A 13,210-nucleotide genomic window follows, 5' to 3' on the forward strand; every position below is an offset into this window, starting at 1 on the left:
TCCTTGAAAAGAGACTGAGTGACAGAAGCACAGCGCCAGATAACACCATTTTGGGGAGGGCGCCTGCTATACCAACGGTGGCGGATCTGCGCTCCATCTGCCACTGCAAACCCCCACGCACATGCTGAGCACCAGAACCCCAGAATCACACCAGCAAGATCTGGGGAAAACACACTAACCTAACGAGTGAGACAGCCCACAAAAGTGGGATATTTCCAAAGATCCCCCACACTGCGCTCCATACCACCCCCCAGCATTGCAGCATTGGGATACAAGGAAGAACCAGAGCCAACACAAAGATTGATGGGAGGCACAAAAAGCAAGGCCCTATGGATGCATTTGCGAATACCACCACGTCAGCCCCGGAACATGACCAAACACCCATCCAAGGAAGCCCTGCACTGGACCCCTCAGAACAAAACATGACCCCTTGGCAGCAATGGAGAAAGGTTTCTTAGCGATCAACTCCAAACTGGATGATATATGTAAGAACATCACGTCCATCCGAGCTGATATACGGAAAGTCAACTCCAGAGTTGCAGAAGCCGAAGAAAGAGTATCAACCCTTGAAGACTCATCGGCCGTGAAGAACAAAACCATAGAATAAATTCAAAAAGACATCAAAACCATCCAAAACAAATCCGAAGACCTAGAATCCCGCTCATGCCGAAATAACATAAGGGTGGTTGGATTGGCAGAGCACAAACTCAACATTCCCATGGGGCATTTTCTCGAAGACATGCTGCACTCTATGTTCCCAGAAGCACAATTCTCGAAGCAATTCTTAGTCGAAAGGGCGCACAGAACCCTCACTCCTCCACCTAAACCAGGCGCACCACCCCGAATAATTATAGCAAGAATACTAAACTACCGGGACCGAGATCTCATCCTCAGAATGGCACGTGAACAAGCACCCCTGTCCTAAGACTCCAATCTCATCCACATTTACCCAGACTTCTCATCAGGAGTCCAGGCCTCGAGGCATTCCTTTTGACTCAATAAAAAAGGCACTCAGAGAAAGGAAAATAGTCTATGCAATGCTGTTTCCGACCAAACTACGAATACAACACAATGGCAAAACACAATTCTTTGAGACACCTGAGGAGGCCAGGGCATACATGGAACAGCACATTCCAGCAGCCCAGAATGGTACCTGAGGTCCCAAGCCTATACGACCATATACAGAAACAAATATAGAATGTTAACGCACCAACAAATAAAGCAAAAACCAGCCAGGACTCTGGAGAAGAAAGCGGGCCATAAAGCCCCCCACACCTTGCAATGTTGCACTCAGTTCAAAGGGATACACCGCCCGATTGGGGGGGATGGTGAAGGAGGAGGGCGGGAGGTGCTACAGGCCTGTTGCCTAGTTAAGACTGGTTCTATATTACAACACATACTCGTATCAAGGAATTCGAATAAAAAACCTAGTCCAGGAGTTGGGTTCGCAGTTAAAAATGCTTGTTACAAAATGAAAAAAACAAGTTTTCTTCAAACAAACTGTAAAAACATGGCAATGCAAAACCTGAAAGACCTATACTCGAACAGTACAGACGACGAACACACCCCGAAGATCAGAATGAATGGTAACTGAGGATAAAATGAAGAGTACTAGGCTTATGTCCTGGAACATAAGAGGCCTGTCCAATCCAATTAAAACCAGGAAAATCATGGCTTACGCCTCTAGACGTCATATTGACATCCTCTTTTTACAAGAAACTCACGCAACGGAAAAGGTGGTAACATCCCACAGCCGTGCTTGGGGTCAACCGGTGACCACCACTGACTATTCTTCACAATCTAGAGGAACAGCAAGAATTATTCCCCGAAGGATAGGCTTCGTGATAACCAAAACTAAATGTGATCCCGAAGGCAGATATCTGATTTGGGGAACACTCCACGGATGGGATACGATACTCCTCAATACCTATGGCCCCCACGTAGACAACCCAGAGTTCTACCACCAGATACTGGCGTTTGATATTGCCTGTAGTAGAGGAGATAGTGATCTAGGGTGGGGACTTCAACACCATGCTAGACCCCGAGATGGATAGAACTACCACTGGTAATCGGAAAGAGACGAAGGCAGCAGCGACCATCAAGCATGCCATACGCCTACTGCCACTATCTGATACTTGGAGAGCACTCCATCCACACAGGCAGTTCACATTCCACTCATATGTGCATGGGTGGAGCTCCCGCATAGACTACTGGCTCTGCTCCACGGATTGTATCCAAAATACTGAGGAATGCACTATATTGCCCCGCACCCTCTCAGACCTTTCCCAGTCATCCTAGATATTTTACTTGACTCCGCACCTCAAACCTCTCGAATGTGCTGGATGCCGCCACAAATCCTACGAGACAAAGAACTGGTGGAAACACCCCGCACCGAAATAACAGTCTTTTTTGAGCGCAATGAAGGTTTGGTATCGTCATACACCGCAATATGGGAAACGTTTAACGCCTGGCTGAGAGGGCTGCTGATCGCCACAGTACACGGTAAACTGCAAGAGATCCGCTCAAATTTAACTCGCACCGAAACCCGCATAAAGGAGACAGAAGAAGCATACACCAGAGCTCCGGGGCAAAACACGCTGACCCCTCCTACACGAAGCCACCAAAGTGTTCAATACGCTAGCAGACTAAGAGGTGTATTACATGATACATCCAGTCAGAGCCAAGCGGTATGGAGAGGGAAACAAATCAGGAAAACTCCTGGCCAATCTAATCAGGTCGGAAATAGGCCAAGGGCAAATAACCAGCATCATAGACGAGAAGGGAATAACCTTCACGCACTAGAAAGAGATGAATGAAGTGTTTCTCAGATACTACAAGGAACTATACCGAACAGAGACCAGAAAACACCAGAGGAACTGCAACAACACTTGGACTCCTACCCACTCCCGCGACTTACGGAAGAAGACAAGTTAATCCTTGACACTCCGCTCACCGAAGAGGATATAACACAAGCTATTAAACACCTAAAGATGGGCAAAGCACCAAGAGCAGGCGGCATCACGACAGACTGGTACAAAGCATTTGTCCAGGAACTAGCACTGCGACTCCTGAAGGTATGGGAGGAATTGCTGGAGAAGGGCACACTACCACTGACGCTACGAGAGGCCATCATCTCACGTCTGCTGAAACCACACGAACCACCCCACGATCCCTCCTCCTACAGGCCACTATCCCTCATCAGCGTGGATGCAAAAATCATAGCCAATGCCATCGCCCACAAACTGTATCCGTACATGAATAAATTGATCCACCCGGACCAGTCCGGTTTCATCCCATCCCGCTCCACAGCCCTGAATATCTGCAGATTCTTTGCAATTTCATCACAAATGGATCCGGCAAAGAAAACTGTTGCAGTAAACTTAGATGGAGAAAAAGGCGTTTGATTCCATCTCCTGGAGATTCATGTATGCCATCCTCCAAAAAATGGGATTTGGCCCGGGATTCATCAGATGCATACAGACGCTATATTGTAATCCCACTGCCAGAGTCAGAACCAACACGACCATCTCCGACACCTTCGGACTGCCGAGAGGAATGAGACAGGATGCCTCCCGTCGCCGTTAATATTTGCGCTCACAATAGAGGGAATGGCAGCATTTTTACGAACCAAACACGCCTGGAGGGGGATACGCATCATGGGAATACCTCAATTCATCTCACTATACGCAGACACCATGCTATATATTGGAGACCCAGAAACACATCTTCCCCGATCATGCAAGACATTGCGGAATTCACGAAATACTCTGAATAGAAGATAAATCAAATTAAATCTGAAATAATACCTCTAACCAAAGCCATCTCACAAACAGAATCCATGACCCAGTTCCGCTGGTCACCTACCACTGCCAGATACCTGGGAATTATTATGGCAACGGATAAAAACACACTATACTCCAATAACTATGGTCCACTATTGACATCAATAGAAACCAAGCTTAACCTCTGGGCGAAACCTCCGATATCCATTTACGGCCGGATATCCCTACTAAAAATGGTGATTGTCCCCAAATAGTTATCTATTCGGTGGAATACCCATATGGCCAGGCCGTAAATCCTTCGAGAACCTACAGAGGAGTAGCGCACACTTTATATGGGGAGGAAACACATCCATGGCCAGTTGGACCAAGATGTGCGAACACTATGACACAGGGGGCCTGGCAGCACTGGATTACCTGCTTTACTATTACGCGGCACAAGCCCAGTTTGCCAGATTCTGGTTCCAAGACACTGAACAACATGCTCATATACATGCCGAGGAGTTCGCTGCAGCCCCAAATGACCTACGAGGTATGCTATTTACTAGAGTCAAGGAAGAGAGGGCGGGAGCGGACCCAGTGTCGACTACGGTGCGAGCCTTGGTGCAGATCCTAAAAAGAGTCCAATGCGACATACCCTACTGGCTGCACACACCGCTATCGGCATACCCAGATCTCGAACCGACCCTAGATTGCACCATACAGAACCGCTGGGATCCGGAACGTGGAGCCAGACTGGGGGACCTTTTCCCTGAGGGACAATTCACTATGTCAGAGGTACAGGAGAGAACAGGTAAAGGCCTGATCCCAACATTACAGTATCATCGGCTAAGGGCGGCATGCAAAGCAATCTGGCCATCATTTCCTACGGAACCCCCGGTACACAAGTTCCTTGCAGATATTCTCACACCTGAAGGGTTCAAAAGCAGCGTCTCCGAAATATACAAAAAGGTACAAGCACATACCCCCTCAGCCAGCGCAATGCGAACCAAGTGGGAAGAAGACCTTAACATTCAAATCAGTGAACAACAATGGACACATTACTGCAGATATACTAAAACCATCTCCATCAACACTAATTTCCGCCTAATTCAATACAAAATCCTAAATCAACTGCACATCACCCCAAGAAAAGTTGCCAAATTCGACCCCACCAAACAACCAGGGTGCCCCAAATGCGGGGCAATTGAAACAGACGCAATGCATATGTATTGGAACTGTCCTCCGATTCACCAGTTCTGGATAGATGTTGCGGAAAAGATAAGTGACATATTGAAGATCCACATACCGGCAGCCCCGCAAAAATACTTTTTTGGAGACATTGGAAAGGCTTCAACTAAGACACGCAGACTGTTCGCAGTGGCGGGAGCGGTAGCCCAGAGACAAATACTCCTGAAATGGAAGTCTACCTCCTCCCCCACGCTCCAAACATGGCTTAGACATCTGGCCATCACGCAAGAAAGCGAGGAGATGTATGTGCAAGGGGTACAAGTCAGTATTGTTTATCCAAATGTATGACTATATTATGTCTGTTTATTGCCTAAATGCCATGTCAGAATTAAATAAAGGTTTTAAAAAAAGAATGGCATCTGGGGCAACTATGAAGCATGTTCCGGGCAAAGTGATTGATCCTCTGGGGAGTATAATACAATCTATTCAGCAGTTTATACTGTATACAGCAAAACCTGAAATTGAGAGAAACAGTGCGCGTGTGCAAACACATAGATCTCCAATGGGCATCCGACAAGTCTATACCTCTGCCCATTTAACCCGCACACTCGCCGTCGGGTCCGGCTGTTTCTGCAGTAACATCTTCTAAAGAGATGACACAATTCCATGTGCGCCATATGCGTTAGTAATGTACTGTAGCTCAGGCGTTTCCCAGGGTTCAGTGGAAAAACACGGCCATACGGATCGAATTGCTGTACGGAGTCTATAGTATGACATGCATTACTCACTGTAATAGCATTTCTGATGGTTGTATCTGCTTAGATTCACATGCTGTGCATATGGTCCGACATACAGTGGTAACCGCAGAGTATTGCATCTTGTCTTTCGAGGATTGAAAGGGGACGTCGACATGGGCGTGCCTGTAACACTATCCCTAACGTGACGTGTAGTGTACCCAAGATCCCTCAGGCGTCGAGGTCCCCCGATTGTATTTTTTCTGCCATGAGGGAGCCTAATGACTATCGTGAGTGAGTACACAAAAGAGATAAATTAGTAAGACGTCTGTTCCTTCCACCCGAGCGGGGAGGAAGGGTAGGCGCATGTGAATCTAAGCAGATACAACCATCAGAAATGCTATTACGGTGAGTAATGCATGTCTTCTGATGTTTGTTAATCTGCTTAGAATCAGATGCTGTGCATAGACCAGCGAGCAGTACCCGGAGTTGGAGGTGGGTTGTGAGAAGGAACAGTAGAGAAAAGATGTCTTGGTACTGATTGTCGCACCTGAGAATCAGACCTAGAATGAGTGTCCAGGCAATAGTGTTTTGTAAAGGTGTGTACAGAACTCCAGGTTGCCGCTTTGCAAATGGACTCAAGGGGATCATTTGCAATGAAAGCTATGGAGGCACCAGTTCCTCGAGTAGAATGTGCTCTAGGATTGAAGTGCAGTTCTCTCTTAGCAAGAGCGTAACAAAGTGTGATGCATTTTACAATCCATCTTGAGATGGCTGATTTAGAGACCCTTCTCTAACTAAAAACTGGTTTGTTTTCCTCAGTGGTTTAGTCTTTTCCAGGTAAAACATGACCACCCTGTGCACATCTCGTGTGTAGGCTTCTTTCGGCCATGTTAGTGGGGTTCTGGAAGAAAGTAGGCAGTTCTATTGATTGGTTCACATGGAACTTGGAAATAAATGTAGGAGCAAATCGAGGGTGAGTGCGCAGAACCACCTTATCTCTGTGAACTGTAACAAAAGGTTGTAGAACTGAAAGGGCCTGTAGTTCACTAACCCTTCTAATAGAAGTGATGGCCACTAGGAAGGCTGCCTTATAGGTAAGAATCTTGAGACTTGCCTTATGCATAGGCTCAAAGGGGGGACCCCATGAGTCTAGTCAATACAACATTTAGGCAGATCCGGGAGCCGGGTTAGAAATGGCGGGATTAATTCTTTTAACCCCTTCCATGAAAGCCTTAATAACGGTTATCTTCCACCACGACACCTTCTGTTGTGACGTAGTGTTGGTTGAGAGAGCAGCTAAATGAACCTTCAGGGAATTAAAAACCAGGCCTGAGTCTAGTGAGTGAGTCAGGCACAACACATTGTAAGTAGGAGAGCAGTCAATGAGATTGACACCCTTGGCATTACACCAGATAATGAAGTACTTCCATTTACTGGAGTAGCAGTATCGGGTGTTAGGTTTTCTTGCCTCCCTAAGTATGTCCATGCATCTCTGAGGAAGCTGTAGGTGTCCGAACTCTGACCTCAGGAGCCAGGTCGCTAAGTTCAGGGTTTGCGGGCATGGGTGAAGCGTTTCTCCCTTGTCCTGAGATAACATGTTGTATGGGCAAGGCAGTCTCATAGGAGGAGAGAGGGACATCTCCATCAGGTGAGAGAACCCGGGTTGGTGGGCCCACATGGGGGCCACCAATATCATGGTGACTGGTTCCTGGTGCATCTTGTGTTTAATCTTGTTGAGTAGGGAAGTCTGGGGGGGGGGGGGGTTAGCGTAAACAAATTTCCCTGACCATGTTATCCAAAGACCGTTCCCCTTGGAACGATTCTGGGGGTACCTGGAGGCATAATCTAGGCATTGGGCGTCTCCAGAATTGCAAACCAGCCCCATAGTGCGAAAACGTTGGAGACTATGTCTTCGTGTAGTCGCCATTCATACTCTGTGGGCAGTCGGAAGTCTCTGCTGAGCACGTCCGCCAGAAGATAGAGTTCCCCTGGAATGTGTTGGGACAACAGGAACATTCTGTGTTTGAGAGCCCATATCAAATGTTTTGGGACAGCTTGGATATCCCTGGAGCGTGAGTTCCCCCTTGTTTGTTCAGGTAGTACATGGCCGTGGCGCTGTCTGTCAAGATCAGGATTGTCTTCCCCTGTGACTGTGTCTGAAAGGCTTTCAGTGCTTTGAATACATCTAATAGCTCTAGCAGATTTATGTGGTTGGAAGTTACATCTGGGGACCACACTCTGTGCGCCATCTGCTGAAGCAGGTGAGCCCCCCCACCCTGTGAGAGATATGTCTGTCGTGAGAATGGCTTCTGCTGCGGGGTGGTAAAGGTCTTCAAGAGGTTTTCCCTCGACCATCACTGCATACAGAGAAGGAGGGCTGGCGAGACAACTACCAGATCTTCCCATTGTCCGCTGGCCTGACCCCACTAGCTATTGAGCCACTCTTGCATGAGACGCAGGTGCGCGAGGAACTAAGTAAATGCAGGACGCCATCATTACTAGCATTCACATGGCCTTGCGTACTGTCACTTCCCCGACTGGCTACATACTGAGGGATCTGAAACCGCATGTTTTGGACCCTCTTGTTGGAGGGGAAGACGAGGCTGTCCTTTGTTCGAATTAGAGCCCTAGAAACTGTGACTTGACTGGAGTCTAAGCTGGACTTCTTCTCGTTGATGGAGAAAGCCAGACAGAATAAGAGGTCTATAGTCTTCTGAGTGTTCAGTAGGCATGTTCCTTAGGATTCCCGTTATGAGCCAGTCGTCGAGGTAAGGGTTAACCAGGACGGATTGCCTGCGCAGGTGCGCTGCTTCCTCCGCCAGTACCTCCGTAAACACCCTTGGCGCTGAGGCAATGGCAAAGGGGGAGGACTTTGAACTGATAGTGCTTTTCCTTTATCATGAATCTTGGGTATTTTCCGTGCGCTGCCAACATTGAAATATGAAAGTATGCATCTTTCATGTCCAGTGTTGCCATGTAATCCCCCTGTTTCGGCAGCAGGATTACCTCTTGTAAAGTGACCATATGAAACTTTTGAGGTTTGACAAATTTGTTCGCTGGGCGCAAGTCTAGCACAGGGCACATGGTGGGATCCTTTTTGGGTACAAGGAAGTACACTGAATAAATACCATTGTTCACCTGTAGAATCGGGACGACTTCTATGGTGCCCTTTTCTTGAAGTTTTGCCACCTCTTGCAGTAAGATGCGCAGGTGTTGGTCAGGCGTGTCGATTTCGGTGGCCTGAATTGGGGGTGGTCGACAAAATTCTATGCAGTACCCGTGGGCTATGGTCTTCAGTACCCACTGGTCTGTTGTTATCCCCTCCCATGCTTGAAGGAAAGATGTTAGACGCCCCCCGACCAGGAGCCTCTACCCTTTCCACGCCGCTGTCCTCTAGGTGGATAGGTGGTGGTGGTATTGGATCCTTGCCCTGAATTCCAGTTGCCTCCAGAACTATACTGGATCTGAGGGGAGCGAAATTGCCCACAAAAGGAACGGCAAGAGCCGCCCCCTCTCTGTTAAGAAGGTTTCTGGGTAATCTTTTAAAGGGACTTGAGTGTCTCATGTTCTTTCTTAGCTGTTTCGAGTGCGTCGTCCACTGCCTTGCTGAACAAGTTTGTTTTTTCAACCGGCTTGTTTATCAGGGCAGCCTGGATCTCTGGCTTAAACCCGGAGTTCCTCAGCCAGGCATGTCGCTTGAGCAAGGTACCTTGTGCCAGAGTTCTTCCTGCTGTTTCAGCAGCGTCTAAAGTGTTCTTAAGCACATTCTGATTCACTTGCTTACCTCTTCTGATACGATTGCGAGCAACTTTACCCGTAAAGGTTCCAGTAGTTCTTGAAAGCCTTCTTGCAGTAGGTTCCACTGGACGTCTCCATAGCTAGCCAACAGGGTGGTGTTATTGGCTATTCGAGTGGAAAATGCAGCAGCAGTTGTGACCCTCTTCCTGAGTGCATACAGCCTCTTGAACTCCTTATCGGATGGTGCCTCTCCTGTCGACAGGGGTACCCAAACCCGTTTCCTAGTGTTGATAACTACTAAATAATCTGGAGTGGCATGGCCCTTACTGTAAGCAGGGTCGGTAGGAGGAGGACGGAACAACTTCTCCACCCTGGGGTTCACTGCTCTGGTTTGAGTTGGTGTCAACAATGAGGGTGCCAATCTTCTCTTGATAGAGTTCAACAAAGGAATAGCCTGGCTGGCAGGAGGCTTTTCTTTGAGGATGTCATCCACAAAATCTGTCCGGCAAAGCTTCTTCTGTGGCGATCTTAAAATGTTCAGTGCCCTTTTTCAAAATGGCGTTAAACGCCATTTGATCGTCCATAGGGGAGGCTTGTGGACGGGGTCGTGGGAGGGGGGGAATCCACACACAGGGCATCGGGTTCCGTGGTGGGAGTAGGGGACGCCCAAGCTTGATCCACAACCTGGCGGCTGTCCTCTCAATTGTCCATAGGATCTGCAGGGTCATCCATATTGTATTTGTCCCAGAAGGGGCACCATCTTGCATATAAGTGTCCACAGGGACCTCGTCATCAGTGAGGTCATAGGTATATTCCTCATGAGGATCGTCAAAGGTCCGTCGAAACTTGGGCATAGGTGTAAAGGGAAGGTCCTCCCAGGGCCTTAAGCAGTGTCTGCGCTACCTCCTGTAGCGTCTTGACAGCCGCGTGTGTTTTAGTGCCAGCGCCCTTTATTTTAGAATGCCCAGTCACAGGCCGCTGTTGCGGGGAAGACTGCCGATCATGGCGATCAGCGGACCCCGTCGAAGCATTCAACGGGTCCTTTAGCGATTTGGAACGCTTCGACAGAGCGTTCCAAAGCAGAACCTTGGGTTGTGTGTTTAGTGTTTGAATCTTGTGCGCCCCTGTCGCCGGGTTTCTTCCCCATAGCATGATTCGGGTCGTGCCTGTTGGGGACGGACGCTGCGGATCGCGAACTCTCCATTAGGTCAATAGCCTCCGAAACGGAGCCCTGGTCATCGCTAGTCCCTTCATCACACTTGGCGGTTCTGGCGGCGGGGGAAGAACTGTCGGCCTGAGACATGCCATAGGCCGCCCACCTCTTCAGGCGGCGCTCTTTAATCATCTTCGGACGAGGAGTCTACAACCCGCACAAGCCGCTTCGTTGTGGTTGAGGGGAAGACAGTTGTTCAACCGACGGTGCTCGTCTTTCATAGATCTTTGGCCCTGCACGAGGGGCAAAATCTAAATGGCGTTTTGCCCATAGCGCAAGACAGGTATAGCAATGACAAAACCCAGGGAACAAAGAGGGTGAAAGAGGAAAGGCATACTTGAAAGAATATGTCCACCCTGACCCCGTTGTCCCTACTGTAAGGGCCGGACAGAAGGCCCGGCCACGTGGACTGCAGCGCCGCCGGATCAACAAGGCATCGAAATTCCGCAGCAGTCTTCGGCGTTGCACAGGATTCAACTGTCGAAGTGACTTAAGGGAATAAACGACCAAAGTCAGTAATTATAACAATAATGCAATCTCTGCATTAGGGCGACAAGTTATCTGGGTGGAAAAAAACAATCTGAGGGACCTCGACACGTGGGGGATCTTGGGTACACTACTCGTCACATTAGGGATAGTGTTACTGGCACGCCCATGTCGACGTCCCCTTTTGATCCTTGAAAGACAAGATGCAATACTCTGCGGTTACCACTGGATGTCGGACCATATGCACAGCATGTGATTCTAAGCAGATTAACAAACATCAGAATGTAGCATTTCAAGCCCAGAACCAAAGTAACCCTGTTTGTGGTGTTATGAACCTCCCTTCAGAGAACATGTCTGCCAATGCTTCATAGCCTTGCCCCCTCCAATGGGTCAATATTGCCTGGTCATATGTGGGGTCTAGGCCCGGGAATCTCCACATGGGGAGAGATCTGCAATAAGGGCCCGGTTCGGTGTCCGCTTGCAAGTCTGTGCCAGTCTAGCAGTGGTACGGCAATAGGGTAAAATGGGCAATCATCTCTGTAGGCACTGTATAAGAGTTCGGAGATCAGACTCCCTGAGTGCCAGTTGCTCAAGTTTGAAATGTGGCGGTCGATGGGACATCGCCATACAAGAACAAAGCATACTGGGCCTGTGCTGCCGTCCAATATAATTTTAGGTCCGGGGCTGTAAAGCCTCCTCTCTCATACGGAAAAGCCATATCCGCCCATTTCTTCTGCACAGCTCCCGGATGCCACAGGAATTGTGCACACCGACCATGCAATGATGCGAAATATGCCTTCCCTGGCCAGATAGAGACATTTGTGAAACTATATAGTAGTTTCGGAACTAACACCATCTTTATCAGGGATAGTCTACCCGGCCATGGTAATTGGTAGCGATTGCCATCTAGTTAACTTATTTACAACCTAGGTTTCCATAGCTGCATAATTATCTGCTAATAACGCCGCTTTCGTCCCAGAGACTGTTACCCCTAAGTATCTGAATCCCTCTGTAGACCAACAAAGCAGAAATTCACTGGTCGGTCGTCTGGTATTTTCTGTAAGCTGGAATATTTTGGATTTGCTGTAATTAATTGTAAACCCGGAGGACCCCCCCATCTGAATTATGTCTTTCAGGATAGGATCAAGGTTCGCCTGAGGGTCTATAACATACAGCAGTAAGTCAGCGTATAATACTATATCTCTAGTTGGTCCTTCAGTCGGATGCCTCGAATGTGGCAAGCTCTAATCATATCCGCCATAGGTTCAATAACCAATGCGGCAAAGAGGAGGGGGGGGGGACAACTATGTCACGTGCCCCTACCCAAGGCGAATGATGGTGACCTATGAAATTGACCAATTCACTGGCTGTAGTGCAAGTGTATAGCAACTTAATATATTTGATCATTTCAGGGCCAAAAAATCCCATCCTACCCAGGACCTCCCACATGTATTGCCATGAGATCATGTCAAAGGCCTTCTGAGCGTCCGATGTGACTGCCACCGCATCTGTCTCAGAATCGATCCTGGCCGTCACGCTTCACGAACATCGATCTGCCGGGAACAAAGCCCCCTTGATTGCCAGGTATTATTTAGGGCATGAGCAGTAAAAGCCTATTTGCCAGTACTTTCGCAAAGATTTTAGTGCCTATATTCATAAGGTACAATGGCCTGTAGGATCCACATTCATTGCTCTGTTTCCAGAGGGTACAGGAGTACAGTTATAGTGGCATCTCTTAGTAGCAGGAAGGATGGAGTTATGAAGTGATTCATTCCATACCTCTAGTAAATGTGAGGAGAGTAGGGCAAAACTCTGTTGGTAAAACTCGGGGGTAAGTCTGTGAGGTCCTGGAGCTTTACCTTTCGGGAGTTCTGATATTACCTTCACTATTTCTTCCAGTGAAATCAGATTCTCAAGCTCTTCCCTAGTCTGAGAGCTCAAGCATGAAATGGGAATCGTCTCTAAAAGGGATTGCACAGTGTGTACATCATGCGGTTAGTCCACCGCATACAGGGTGCCGTAGAACCTAGAAAACACATTTAGGATCTCCTGGTCTGCCCACTGGGGGGGGATCACTTCTAGTCTAT

General features: G+C 48.3%; 1 protein-coding gene across 4 annotated transcripts in view; it reads left to right on the forward strand.

Moving 5' to 3' along the window:
* The window catches only part of SENP1 (SUMO specific peptidase 1), a 1,568,779-nt gene that overhangs the window by 967,202 nt on the left and 588,367 nt on the right, over positions 1 to 13,210 (forward strand). The gene's annotated exons all lie outside the window — the stretch shown is intronic.

This window comes from Ambystoma mexicanum, chromosome 3q (genome assembly GCF_040938575.1).
Source record: "Ambystoma mexicanum isolate Mex_15411 chromosome 3q, UKY_AmexF1_1, whole genome shotgun sequence".
In the NCBI taxonomy this organism is placed as follows: Eukaryota; Metazoa; Chordata; class Amphibia; order Caudata; family Ambystomatidae; genus Ambystoma; species Ambystoma mexicanum.